At 30.1% G+C, this 14,405-nt stretch overlaps 3 long non-coding RNA genes across 4 annotated transcripts; all 3 read right to left on the reverse strand.

Moving 5' to 3' along the window:
- Positions 1–1,984: 1,984 nt before the first annotated feature.
- Positions 1,985–5,060, reverse strand: LOC113401066 (uncharacterized). Its single transcript, XR_010309313.1, has 4 exons — positions 4,761–5,060; positions 3,984–4,047; positions 2,113–2,178; positions 1,985–2,046 (listed from the first exon to the last, which is right to left on the reverse strand). It is a non-coding gene; the product is annotated as an uncharacterized LOC113401066 (long non-coding RNA).
- A 715-nt stretch (positions 5,061–5,775) lies between these two features.
- LOC113401087 (uncharacterized) lies at positions 5,776–6,990 on the reverse strand. The gene is made up of 2 exons (XR_010309198.1): positions 6,315–6,990; positions 5,776–5,892 (listed from the first exon to the last, which is right to left on the reverse strand). It is a non-coding gene; the product is annotated as an uncharacterized LOC113401087 (long non-coding RNA).
- A 1,210-nt stretch (positions 6,991–8,200) lies between these two features.
- Positions 8,201–9,505, reverse strand: LOC113401085 (uncharacterized). Of its 2 annotated transcripts, XR_010309327.1 has the most exons (3): positions 9,401–9,505; positions 8,646–9,049; positions 8,201–8,571 (listed from the first exon to the last, which is right to left on the reverse strand). It is a non-coding gene; the product is annotated as an uncharacterized LOC113401085 (long non-coding RNA). The 2 variants fall into 2 exon arrangements; XR_010309326.1 differs by lacking the exon at positions 9,401–9,505 and having other exon boundaries at positions 8,646–9,216.
- Positions 9,506–14,405: the final 4,900 nt, after the last annotated feature.

A 14,405-nucleotide genomic window follows, 5' to 3' on the forward strand; every position in this document is an offset into this window, starting at 1 on the left:
ATCGTTTTTTTAAAAGTATGTTAATCAATACTAATGTCTATACTTTGCCCCATTTTCAGTCGAAACACAAAACATCTTGGAGTAACAGGGCTTATATAAATACTTTACATAAAAGTATAACCTTGCCTCCACTGGTGACAGGAGGGTTGGTTCAATATTTTTTTTATATAATATACTAATTTTATAAATGTGAAAGTATATTTTTCTGTCTGTTTGTCTGTTATGCTTTCTCGGCTACGCCACTGAACCGAGTTCGATGAAATTTGGTATTAAGTCTAAGTAATATTATAAATGCAAAATATCATCATGAATATTTGCATATATTTACTTGTTAGGGTCACAGAAATCGTATAGATTATGAAATACTACATTTCGCCCGCGGCTTTGACAGCATTTGAGTAGAGGAGTTGCAGGTGTTAGCTATTTTTTCCATAATAAAAAGTAACGTATGTGCTATTCCAGTAGAAACAATCTCTGTACCAAATTCAATTGCGATTCGTTCAGACACTCTAGCGTGATTGAGTAACAAATATCCATCCATCCAAACTTTTCTTTTTACTGTAGCATTTTTTTTTATTACAATAAGAGTACACATAATAAATAGAAACGGTTTAATAAAAGTATTACTCATTACTATATAAACAGTTCAATGACGTTACATTCTTTAAAATCACGAAGTTTTACCAAACAGATGTTACTTAAATAAGTGAATTCCAATGATTATGAATACCTAATTATAGTGTAGAATAAATAATAAATTTAAATAATTCGTCGATTTATTATTTAATCATTGACGTACATAATATTAATGGGGGTTTATAGAAAAACATATTGATATGGATTATAAAAATAGTCGTATTTTCCTTAGTTTTTTTCTGATGGTTTGCCTTTTACATCAGCCCCGGTTTTGGTGGCGGTTATTATCTGAAAAACGAACAATGATTATATTATTATTTGCTTAGTGGAAGGGATTTGTGCAAGTCCCTTAGAATCGCCTATTTTCAGAAATAGTAAATCTTAGGAGAGAATCTATCAGAACAATTTTTGAAGATAATTTCGTAATCTACAATTTTTAATGGGCTGTTATCATTATAAAACTTACCGTTTCATTTTAAAATATATAAAAAATAAAAAACATTTTTGCTAACTTGGAAATTGTATTAAAATTTTGATAATGATTTACACCATTTTATTACAATGGTAACCCCAACAAGGTCCTGTAAATTTTCAGCTTTGGAAGTTATGTTGACCGGACTACCTAACGCCTAAAGCTTAATATTTTTACTTACGTACCTATTTCACAAGATAACAATTAAATACATATATTATATATTATATTCCTTTACATTTTTTTCATAAAATTAGATAAGAACAGTTGATTTTTTTATTTTGTTTTAATAGTGGTGTTTTCTCGGTGAGGCATGGGATTTTACGCTCAAGGCGATATTTATTTCATAATAGATTGTGATTTAAATCAATCGAATATTTACAATAAGTCTTAAAATTTAATCAATTATTGTAGCTTTTAACAACGAAACTCTTGTATATTTATAAAAGTGATTAATAACATAACAGGTATATTTTTTTACATATATAATTAATAACTTTAGACATGATTGGCGTATTAGCAATAGCTAATGCTTGTTACATCGTCAATATCTCTGGAAAATCGTTACTAAAGACCGTTGCGAAGCAAATTCGCATCACGTACAATTAAGTCTTTTAAAAAAGTTATAGTGAGGTTAATGAGGCAATAATTGAATAAGCATTTGGTTCTCAATTGATTTATTGATATTGTTTAAAGATTTTTTGAGAATATTAAGGTGGTTTTGTTACAAAATCATATTTAATAATTTATCTCCTTTACTTGATACTTGATATGACAAAGTCGATCATTGCAATATTAAAAAATAATAATAATGACTAATGTAAAACCTTTTTGTATTATTTATTAGGCGTTACTAAAAAAATAATATTGTATGTTACCTGAGCTCATAACGACGACTGTTTCTTTATTTGCGTTGTTTCGCGTTTGAGTGGCTGACCCTTAAAAAGTTATATATTAATTTATGGTATACTTAAAAACTAAAAACTTTTAAGGTTAGTAAATACCTTCGTTAGGTACAACTATAACTGTTTGTTCCTTGGAGTGCATTCCAGTAGGTCTAGAAAAAGTTTCTGAAATGAAATAATTACAATTATACGTATATAAAATATTTGTAAATGAAAATATCAAAAATAATAAATAAGAAGATATTTTGTTTGTAATGCCCAACTTGAAAAAAATACTTATTTAAATACATAAAACTTATATCAAGAGATGGGGGCGTTTCGCAGAAGGTTTCATTATATAAACTTCGCAGTTTTAACTTCCTTTTATTACGTGACAAGCGTGAAGTTCATGTTCTTGTATGAAAATGAATAAATAGTTATTATTATAGTTATAATAGTTATTATTACTTTATGTGGTTCAAATTCTAGATCTTCATACGAAACAAACGATTCTTTATTATACTGAACACTGGCAAAAGGAACAATCAATGCTACTTATTCGGACTTTAACCCAGTTTTTTTTTTAAATCTATGAGTTTTTACCACCGAGCTGTTCTACAGCTGTTCAAATGTGAATAAGAATGCATACGTTTAATAATAATAGGTATAATACTAGAATACATTTAATAAGGCTCCGTTGGAACCATAACATACATAGAGCTTAGTTTGGAATTATAATATTTAAATTATTTTATTGAATAAAAAAATAAAACCGCTATACGTCATTAAATTAACATTTTATGTAGTATCATAATAAATGTCAAAAGCTGTATTGTGAATTTGTTCACTGAGAAATTCGGTCGTGGCCAAGATACATCTATTTCAAAATGACGTATATTTATATATGTCAGAGAGACATGTATCTAGTCTCTGTGACGTCAGACATTTTGTGTCACTTTATACATTTTATACATCTACGAATCATAACGTAATCTTACATTGCATCTCACATTTGCATAATTTCGCATTGGATTGTGTTTTAGCTCCAATGTGGTAATATATTATTACTTAATAGCCAGAATGCAATATTACTTGGCGGTTAGGTTTTGTGCCAACCCGTCTGGGTAGAAACCATTACGACATATTCTACCGTTAAACAGTACTACTTTATTCTTGGTCCGGTTTAAAGGATGTGAGTGTCATTATATTATTATTAAGACATAGCCCTCAAAGTAAGGCGTATTGGTGATGACAGGAATAGTAAGTATTTCTTACTAGGCCAATGTATGAGCGGTGACGACCAAATAACATCAAAAATCTCATTCTTTTAATATTGTATAAGTAGGCGGCGAGCAAATGGGCCAGGTAATTTTTAGTGGTCACAACCACCTATAGACAATGGCGCTGTAATAAATATTAACCATTCCTTACATCGCCAATGCGCCACCAACCTTGGAAACTAAGATTTTATGTCCATTGTGCCTGTAATTACACTGGCTCACCCATTTTTCGAATAGGAACACAACAACAGAGAGTATTGCTTTTTAGCGGTAGAATATTTGATGAGTGAGTACATACCCAGACGGGCTTGCACAAAGCCTTACCACCAAGAAAATTCCTATTAGAATAATACAAATAATAAATACCCAGGAGTGGATTCAAGAAAGACTGCGTCCTAGACCTTTTGAGATAATAAATGTCAATGTTCCCGTAGATATTACAGACACAAGATTCACACGCTCAATGATTTCAATTAATAATTTTAATCTTTTAATTAACATCTTTGCCTCATAAAAGCAACAAACAGACAAGTTTAAATGATTTTTTTACGGAAAACCCAATCGATTACAAAGTTTAGATGCTATCAAATGTTGGGGTTCTCAAATCTCAAGGTTCATGGGCTTAAGTTTCGTCATTTTGGTATCCCTCTGTGAGTCTATGTCCATGAAATGCTATGCATTTTATGTACAAATATGTATTTAATTACTTACCTACGTTATAAACACCTCTTTTGTCAATTTTATGGAATCCTTGGATTATATAATCTTCACTGTCCTAAAGAAATAAAATTTTAATATTATTTGTACAAAGGTTCGTAAAAAAGTAAAAAAAATAATAATTGCGTAAATATTTAGATAATTTATACTGCATTTGTTGCAAACAATTAGTATCAAATCGTATTTTTACACATTAATTAATTGAATTAAGTTAAATTTTATCTACTTATCACAATTTTAGTCTAGGAGGTAGAGGAGAAACATTTTAGTAAAATAAAATTTTCCCGGCAGTTAAAGTGATTAACATTTTTCAGGACTATTTAATACCTAATACAAAATAGTATCCATCTCTTTAGTATGCATGATCTAAATGACGTGACATTCAAAAGACTACTTTTATCAGTACAATCTGGTAGGTTCTAGAATAACTGGTAAGTTATCTTTAATGGATTGGTTGATTGAAACAGACTGACGTTAAAGCGATGTAATGTTTTCTACTCTGAGAACTGCTATTTATATACTTCTAGTATATCTCGTACTACAAGTGTATAATTTTTGATTATATGGATTATTTTTGTTTAATTTTAATAATTGTGCAATAAGTAGCAGTGGAAAGTTAGCTGATGTATGTAATATTGTATATTATTTTACCATAAGTGTAATTTCATTGTTTGTTTCCCTAAAATTAAAATAAATATGATTAAATGTACTAATAACATTTGAAATATTGATTAGGTAAATTAATTTACTAAAAAATAGGAATATAAAAACCTTGACCGGTCGTTCACCTCTCACTTCAATGGTATACGTCTTCGCAATACTGTATTGCATTAGGAACATTATGAAAATTAGATGAAGCATATTGACGATAAAAAATACACAGACGCGATTGCTTCGAAACTGCAATATAATATTAGTCGTTCTCTTTTTTATACAATATTTATGAGATAAAATCTTAATATCTGTATCTCCCATCACATAATGACAGTTATTATCAGTCTTAACAAGATAAAACTTATAAAGTTTATTCTCATAACGATCTAAAGAGTTTTTAATTTTAGCTATAAGTAACTGCCTAGTCTAGAGGCTTCTATATGAGACTGCAGGTCCCGAGATTTATACTCTGCGTCAGGTGAAACCTTAAATGTATTACACTGAAATATTTATTTATAGTATACATTGCATGATATTTTATAAAAAATAATGGAATCAAAAAATATAAAGGTATTTGCTTAAATTAGATCCGAGATGGCCCAGTGGTTAGAACGCGTGCATCTTAATCGATGATTTCGGGTTCAAACCACTGAATTTTCATGTACTTAATTTGTGTTTATAAATCATCTCGTGCTCGGCGGTGAAGGAAATCTAATTTCAACGAAATTCTGCCACATGTGTATTCCACCAACCCGCATTGGAGCAGCGTGGTGGAATATACTCCAAACCTTCTCCTCAAAGGGAGAGGAGGCCTTAGCCCAGCAGTGGGAAATGTATAGGCTGCTAATGATGTAATGTAATCTGCTTAAATTACTATAATGAATATTACCAAAATAAAACTGTCGTTGTTGTGGGGTAATTTATATATTAATAATTATTGTATATTAACATTGTGTTTATAACGTACTTATTCTTTAATTTAGACACATTAACAATGCACGATATCCCTACGTGTGTTCGTACAAAGTTTATATTTTTATTTTCGTACAGATATTTTTGTTCCTATATAGTGTACATTACTGTTTGCGGCCGATATTTTTTAGTCAAGCTATTTGCTTAATTTCACTGCCACCATCATAATAATAATGGTTTTATATCCAATTACAATATTATTTAAATTATGCCCAGATTGAATAATTTAATTGTATCCGGATAATCTTTTACGTCTGTGGACTTGGTCTTCGATTTTCTGTAATTAAAAAAAAAAACATAATTATTTCATATGTACCTACATACAACATTGTAAAAGATAACATTCGTAATAAATTTAATTTACCGCAATATTAAATGTGATTCATCATTACGTGAAACAAAAAACTAATAATAATGTATCACGTGGGCGATTTTACTACAACAACATCTGCTATTTTTTCAATTATGTTTTATAATCCTTGGATATTCAATGAGATTTGGAGGTGATCTGTTAAAAACATTAAAACATTTTTGTTTTTTGGCCTTATATATAATTCATACATATAAAAAAAAACAAAAGCAAGTGCCGTGAACCTCTAACATTTGAATATTTTGAACTTGATCAGCTATCGGTTCTAACGATCTGTAAGGAAATCATAAGAGTATATTTTTTTATTCTCATGTAATTGTGATACTTACTTCAACATATATAGGTTGTGGATCTTCTTTGCGGTCGGTGTCATTTGTTTTTGTCGTGTTGTCCGTAGATAATAATCTTATTATAGGAAAATCCTTTGCAGTTTCCACGACTCTTGCGCGTGGATTCTTAATAGGAGCTAAAACGGGTGCCACTAGTACAACTTTTTCGTCTCGGTAGTTATTCGATTCACCATCAACACAATATATACATACGAAATAAATGGAAACTAACAGTTCCCTTGACAGTATCATCGTGCTCGAGTGAAGTAAATATAATAATGGAAGCTTTATTTATAGATTTTTGAAGTATATTATAATCACGATTTACTATGCGTGATCTCTTCCGAGTATTACATCGTATGAGATCATAAGAAATAAATTCAGAATGTAGATTTATAATATGCAATAAATATTTATAATAAAATAGGAATACTGCAGCTATACTCTAATTTTCTCGTGTATATAAGGTGATGATGATGTTCTGCTGACCCGTTCAAGTTACGGCAGGCATGCCTAACTGAGATTGACCACTTGTACAACAGATATAATAGCGTACACATACGAGTAAATGCACAAGTGCAATATCTAATATCTACGGGGTGGAAAAACGACCAGAAGGAATTTTGACGTTCTTGTCGAAAAACGGGAATGTAAACATTGCCAAATATATAAACGCTAGAGATTTGTACCTACTGAGAACTTCTGTTAAGAAAAACTCAATAACTTTCTAAGCCTTATAAGTTAGCCGCTAAACCAACAAGGTACTAGCAGTCAGAAGTACATCACATCGTTATGTAAGCACATTAGAAACTGTACATATTGTGTACTAACCTCACAATGAGTCATATATGCATCGTAATTTATGTACTTAATGACATATGATTAAAATGACGATAAACTAAATACTGGAAAACTGAAGATTTGAATTTAATTATAATTGTATTCAGTTTATTTCGTTATCAATTATGTTATCAATTATGTTTATTGTTTCTATAATGTATATTTTGAATTGATACTTAAGGATGATTTATAATTTATGTAAAATAGACATTTTTACAGTGAATATCATGGCATGTTTACTTACATCTAAATAACAACTACTTTAAAATCCGACGAATTGTCTATGATCTGATTATTTCGTAATTTGAATATGTTGTCATGTAATTTTTTTTTTAATGGATGATTATAATTTCTTATGCATCCATAGTTTATTAAACATTGCTACTAAATATATCAAAATGAACGCATTCGAGTGAAATTGTACATTATTTATTTTTTAGGTATGTCAATATTTGTAAATACTTACTAATACATCTCCTGCTAATAAAATCCGGTTCACTATAGGATATGTGTTATTAAAGCTTCAAAGTCCAGTAACAGTACCGATGGTTAAAAATATATATATATATATATATATATATATATATCCCGCTGAGTTTCTTTCGCCGGTTCTTCTCAGGTCCGAGGTGCTAAATTCCGAACCAGTGGTAGATTTTTGACAATCAATAAGCAAGTGTAAACACTTCTATATTGAATGAAGATTTTTGATTTGATTTGATTTGATTTGATGTGTAAGAAATTCACGAAAATAATCCTTAATTTTTACGGAGTATTATTATAATGTTGTTATTTTTTTTAGATCCATTTCAGGTGACCATAAATCGTGATAAAATGATTATAGTTTGTTATAATCGCTTATTTTGTAACTAAATTTACCAAAAAATTGTAAAAAAAAAGAATTGTATGTATACAAAACTTTCCATTAAAGCATGATTCGAATTTTTAATAAGCAAATACCTTCAAATATATCATTTTAGTAAGCTATGATTTAATTATGGATAGAGTTAAAATTATTTGTTAAAGGCAACTGTAAAAATAAAAGAGACTAAGTTATTTAACATATCTTAATAACAAACAATATTTTAAATTCACAAACTATGTCCGATCCTTTCTTGAACCTGTTTCTGCGCAACGTTGTATTCTTATTCTATGACGAGTTTCACGCCATATATGAGTTCGAAAACATCTTATAAATAATAATTTAAATAGCCTTTAAGACTGGTTTATCCAGTCACATGGGGAATCCTATGCATTGTCTCACTTACGAAGCGAAAAAGATATATCCATAACAACCTTGTGTCTATAATTATATGTAATTTATTTTAAGTACTCAAAACTTGATTATATGATGATCAGTCAAAAATTTGGAAGTATTCATTATTCTTCAACTTCGAGAATCTTCATCATATTCTTATTGCTGCAATGAAAAACGAACACATATTAAATAAATAAATTCTCTTTATTTATAAAATGTATCAATTGAAAATTTACCTTGAGTGCGATTAAATCTCTTAAAAGTTCTTCGTATGATTTTGTGGGGGTTACTTTAACAGTTTGAGTTGGTGCTATGGCTTTAACTGGTTCCAATGTCATTACTGTTTCACCAGCTACTATCAAGGGCGCTTGCTTTGGCGTTGGTTCAATAGTGTGCGAACCTACAGCAGGTTTGTTGAAGGCTTCGTTTACTGGTGGTACCAAGACTGTTTGTAGTATCGGTATCGGTTGCGTTGTTCGGATCTCTGTATAAGGCACTTGTACGGCAGCTGCGTTTATATTTTCCACTGTCGATGCGAATGTAAGAACAGGCGATGGCTTCACGTCAATATCCTTTGTTAAGAATATCATAGTGCCTTCCATAGGATTTACTATCTTAATCGATACGGAAGACATTAGAACTGTTGCAAACAAAATAATTACGTCACTTTTTGACATTTTAAATATACTAATACGTTCTAAAGTAAGCACGAAAGCACTCTGCGAATGATAAAACTTGACTGTCTTGTTACCAGTTTATGCATTCTTGTCTTGGTGTTACATTATGTAAGAATATATTTCCATTTTAACATATCCAGTTCGCCTATAATATTTTTATTTGACCGAGCAAACGCGAAAACGCGACCTTCTAACATTTTTCTTTTCAATGCTTTCAATTTACTCTAAATATTTTATTAATTTAGATTAAATATAAAATTTCAAAGAAATATTATGATAAAATTAGCATTAATATAAAAGTAAAAAATACTTACGAATAACAATAGAGATGACAAGAAATAATATTAGTATGAGAATTGCGTGTTTATTCATTATGAACACCTTCTATGATATCATTTGTTGCAGACAGCGATGGAAACATTTACTTGTGATATATAAATAATATGGTCTAGACCAGGAGTCGGTAAAGTTTTCAGCCGTCATAAATAATTTAGTTTTATGAATTTCATAAATTTATTAGATTTAAATATGAATTCAAGATTTTTTTGGTTTTTATGTAAAGCATAATTTGTTTAAAAAAAAAACAAATAAATGGTACGGTAATTTTACAATTATCTAATAAATAAAAGTTTATCTCCACATATGAGTGAGTTCGTGTGTTAATAAAAAATACCGGAAGAAAATACCTACTACTATTAATAAAATTTCATATAATTTTAAAACTGATTTGTTTCCGCATTCAGAAAGTAATTCATTAAAATGAAATGGTCTTAGTGTCACGTGAATGAACTTCGTTTTTAAAATGATGATAGGAAAACCCGATATTTATTGTCATGCTGGTGTATATTTTTATATACTACTAATCATGGCGGTCGGCTACACGTTATATGCTACAGCGCCATCTAGTATTAAAGTAATTGGTATAAAAATTAAAAATTATACGCAAATTTTCGAGACAATTCGAACAGTGTCGATGTTTATTGATCTCAAACAGGAAATACCGATATCCGTTTTAAAACAAATTTATAAAAAAAAGATTTTTTTTTAATTTAATATGCAAGCGCCGCCCTTGCTCATTCTCCGTCAAACTCAAAATCTACCACTCACACAAGAATTACTTTCGGTTCCGGGAAAAGGAATGGCAGATAGACTTACCACCAGGTGGCCCATTTCCTCGTCCGCCTACCGATATCATAAAAAAAAAGACGGACATGTGAAAATGTATGGGGCTCTTTTTTTGTTAAGAATTGGTTGCTGTAATACAAAAATGCCGAAAGACATACATAATAATATACTTAATATCTATATTTGAGTAGATTTTTAACTTTTATCTCTCAATATCAAGTCTTAGTAAACAAAATACCGAAATGTTCATCGGTCCCCTGACTATAATTCCGTCATGCTTGCGACCTAGAGATTGAGATTTTATTTTATTTATTTGATTTATTCAGTTTACTAACAACCACTTACTCCATACACAAGGGGAATCAACTTAGTTTAAAATAGCTAAAAATAATTATTAATTTTAAGTAAACACATCATGGATATACTAAAACATATTTAAAGCGTCATAGCGCAATGGTTTTCGGGCCGCCTAGCGTTTTAAAAAGTCGCATAATCGATCCTGATCCCCTGGGCTATTTTCGTCCCCACTCCTAACACAAGCTTGAAGGTAAAATGGAGCGGTAAAGAGGAATATTACTCACTCACCATTCAAAACTGAACACAATAATACTGAGTACTGCTTTTTGGCAGTAGAATATCTGATTATTGGGTGGTACCTACCTAGATGAGCATGCCTGAAGTTCTACCACAAAGTGAACTTGGTGTCCTATCGAACTATAAGAGTGAAAGAATAGATACTAGGATATCATCATAAGACTAAACCATCGTGTAATATTAAAATATTTACATAAAGATTAATTTATAATTACATTGTAATATAAGAAAAAATCTTCCTTATAAATAAAAATGGAAATTTGTGTGCTCGTCCTCTATTCCTTACTAAACTATATCTAACTTTAGTGAGGTGTTTTCTGCGCACGCCAGCGAAACACCTGTTTAAAAAAAAAATCTATATTTATTTTTTGTACCATTTAATATTAGAACTAAACGTATTATGTAGAACCTCATTTTACCCGAAGGGGCAACGAGTAGCTAGTTATAAAAATATAGATACAATTGGCAATTGATTTCCATTTGATAAAACCGAACATCAATTAGACTTTGCCATTTTATGTAATTATTATAATTATTAATAAGCTTATGTTGCACAAAACCATGTTCAAGATTCAAGCGAATTCAAGTTGACGAATTTAGATTCGTACTAAAAAACTACAAGTAAAGCTCTTTATGACTTAGATATTTTATTACCTCTCGAACTATACTGTAAATAATGATCCGATCATAAAGTTAGTATGGAGAATTTAATGCATAAAATATTCGAGGTCACACTACACATTAAGGAACTCAAAAAACCCATGCTATTTCAGATTTCAACGCTTAACATTCTAATTTCGTTCATTCAAACCTAAAGTGATGGTTGATAATCTCCTTGCCTTGGGTTCAACTTAAGGGTAATTTGTAATCTCGACCAAACATACATGACATGGTGAAATAGACATGGTGACGTGACTAATCGGTATATCCAGAATCTTGAATGAGGCTGTCGATGTATGACACATTGTATTGTTTCGTCTATTACACCAATTAAATTAACAATTATATGCAACCAGATGTGTATTAAGTAAATTGACACTTTAATATTTTTTGCTTTATAATATAAAGTTCTTAATAGACATCAAAGGCGGTATTATATACATATAAAAAAAAACTTGTTCTAATGTCAATCTCTATGGCTAATTAATTGCAAAGATATGTTATCGTGCATAGATATCTGTGTGCTTCAACACAACTGTACGTACTCTCAATGCATCATATGTGATACGGGAATTGATATGATTGAAGAGTTTTTACGTGCATTTCAAGTCATACTTTACCACTGCCAACTTCAGGCTGTTACGGAGAATTTCATAACATTTAAATTCAATATTTTATTTATAGACCCGGGCACTGAGTCTAGATTCTCAGAATCCGTAGCCTTATAAGCTAGCAGAGGCAACGGGATCGTTTCAACGTACGAATCCGGTGTCCTCGCTTTTCATGCCGAGCTCTGTTCATGGCTCGGTGGTGCTCTCGTCAAAGTAATATAGTATGGCATCGCGAGGTAATACTGGATGCCGTCCTCCTCAAGGCTGCTTGAAACAGGAGTAGGCTGGCAATTAGACCAACAAAGTATTCCTGTTATATGATTAATATAAATTATTATACACATATACGGGTGACTACCTGACCAGCTTCGCACGAGTAGAATAAGATATTTACAAACAAAGAAAAATGCTAGTTGTTTTGTTTAGGACCTCCACTTGCGTACGCAGAACACGTGATCAAATCTAAGTCTAATTACAAATGGATGAATAATTTAGAAACGTAGAGAACAAACTCATGAATTTTATTTATTAAGAAAGAAGAAGCTATAATATATGAGACATAAAATTTCATAGATTACATTTTTAGCCGCCTTAAAAAAGAAAATTGAGCATCAGCTTCGTCGATTGTGACCCGTTTTATGTTATTTTTTAATTGTTTCTTTAAATTTTATGCCTCTGTTCTATATTTAGTTTAAAAAAAAATGTTTTATATGATAAGTCGATATCTTCGCCTATTGTATGACTATAGTTTTAGGATAATCCCATAAATAATATTATCTATCACAACGCCTGGTTTTATCAAAAAGCAAAGTCTTAAGAAAACATTTTGCTAAATTCATTTCATTACTTCCATTATAATTTACTTTATAGTCTTGAAGTAATTGTTTTAAAATACATTCAGGCGGGGTATCCAAATAATATTTCAGAAGACTAATGATCGCAGAGGATTTATATCTCGAGTGATTGTTGATACCACTGCTATACAGAATTTACATCATACGTAAATACTAGAAAATTTTAATATATTTATAACTTTGTTCCTCTAACTACTGTAGTAATGAATAATTAATTAAAAATAGAATATATTTAAAAGTAACAATTTATTTACTATATTTTTATTTAAAAAACTTTAATAATAAAAAAATATGGCTCGGTAAATTTCTTAATTATTTATTTTACTTAATTTACATATAAATATGAAAAAAAATAAAATTAACATCGTTAAATGGCGTTGTGGTAACCATACTATATTATATAGGAAAAAAACTAGGCGAGTTCCCAACGTCGCCCACGTGAAATTAGCTTTTTGATGTGATTTATTATAACGGTGGACGTAATTTTAAAATGACGGTCATAAATTTAATCACTCTCGAAGGCGCACTTTCGTGCCTACGAGGTGTTTTAGTCTTGCGTTGAGGCAACTAAGAATAAATACATATTTGTTAAGTTCATTTTTATTAAAACACCGATAATTTAAGATGGAGGCGGCGTCTTCGCCAGTGATACCTATATAAGATATTTAAATAATAAGAAAGCAGCAAGCAGCATTAGTCTATTCTCGAAACCGTTGAACTGTAACGATAAAGTTTTATTCCAAGGCTCGCAATTTTCGAAGTCATGTTCGTAGCTCTATATTTATCGTGTAATTTGTTCTGAAATCTGTTTGGGTGAGAGTTTACAAAGATATATAAAGTTTGCGTCAGTATCTGAAAAGCTTGGCAATGCCTCTCAGAATATAAAAAAAAATCAGTTATCGAGGAAAATGACACCCATTTAAAAAAATGCCTATAAAAGTACAATAGTGATAATTTTTGTATTAACTTATTACAACAACCTGGATTACGATTAATATTTTTTTTTAGTTTTATTTTCCAAGAATCATTTATTTTTAGTTTAATTTGGTTCGATATGTATGATAATTAATGTCAGAAGTTAACTAATAATAGCAATGGCTTTATAGTAACCAACTCTATAATAAAAATTATAGCAAATTTGTTTACATTTTTTTACATAAATATTACCCTAATACAAATTTAATGATGGGGCCATTCATCGTGAAAATGTTGTACAATTTGTAAAATAAAATATTTATCTTCATTACTGGCTTGTTTTTCAAATAAAGCAATCGGCACATGGCATTCTATTTAAATTTGGTATTTTCATTTAGACATCTTATCCTCATCTGCTTATTGCCGCCTCAATCAATTTTAATCCAAATCAAATCCAAATTAAATTTATAAATCAAACTTTATGATGAAGCATATTAGAATCGTCAGTATTAAATTCGAAGTAGAAATGGCAAAAAATTCACATAGTTCCTCTTTTAAAG

The sequence above is a fragment of the Vanessa tameamea genome, chromosome 2 (assembly GCF_037043105.1).
Source record: "Vanessa tameamea isolate UH-Manoa-2023 chromosome 2, ilVanTame1 primary haplotype, whole genome shotgun sequence".
Taxonomy (NCBI): Eukaryota; Metazoa; Arthropoda; class Insecta; order Lepidoptera; family Nymphalidae; genus Vanessa; species Vanessa tameamea.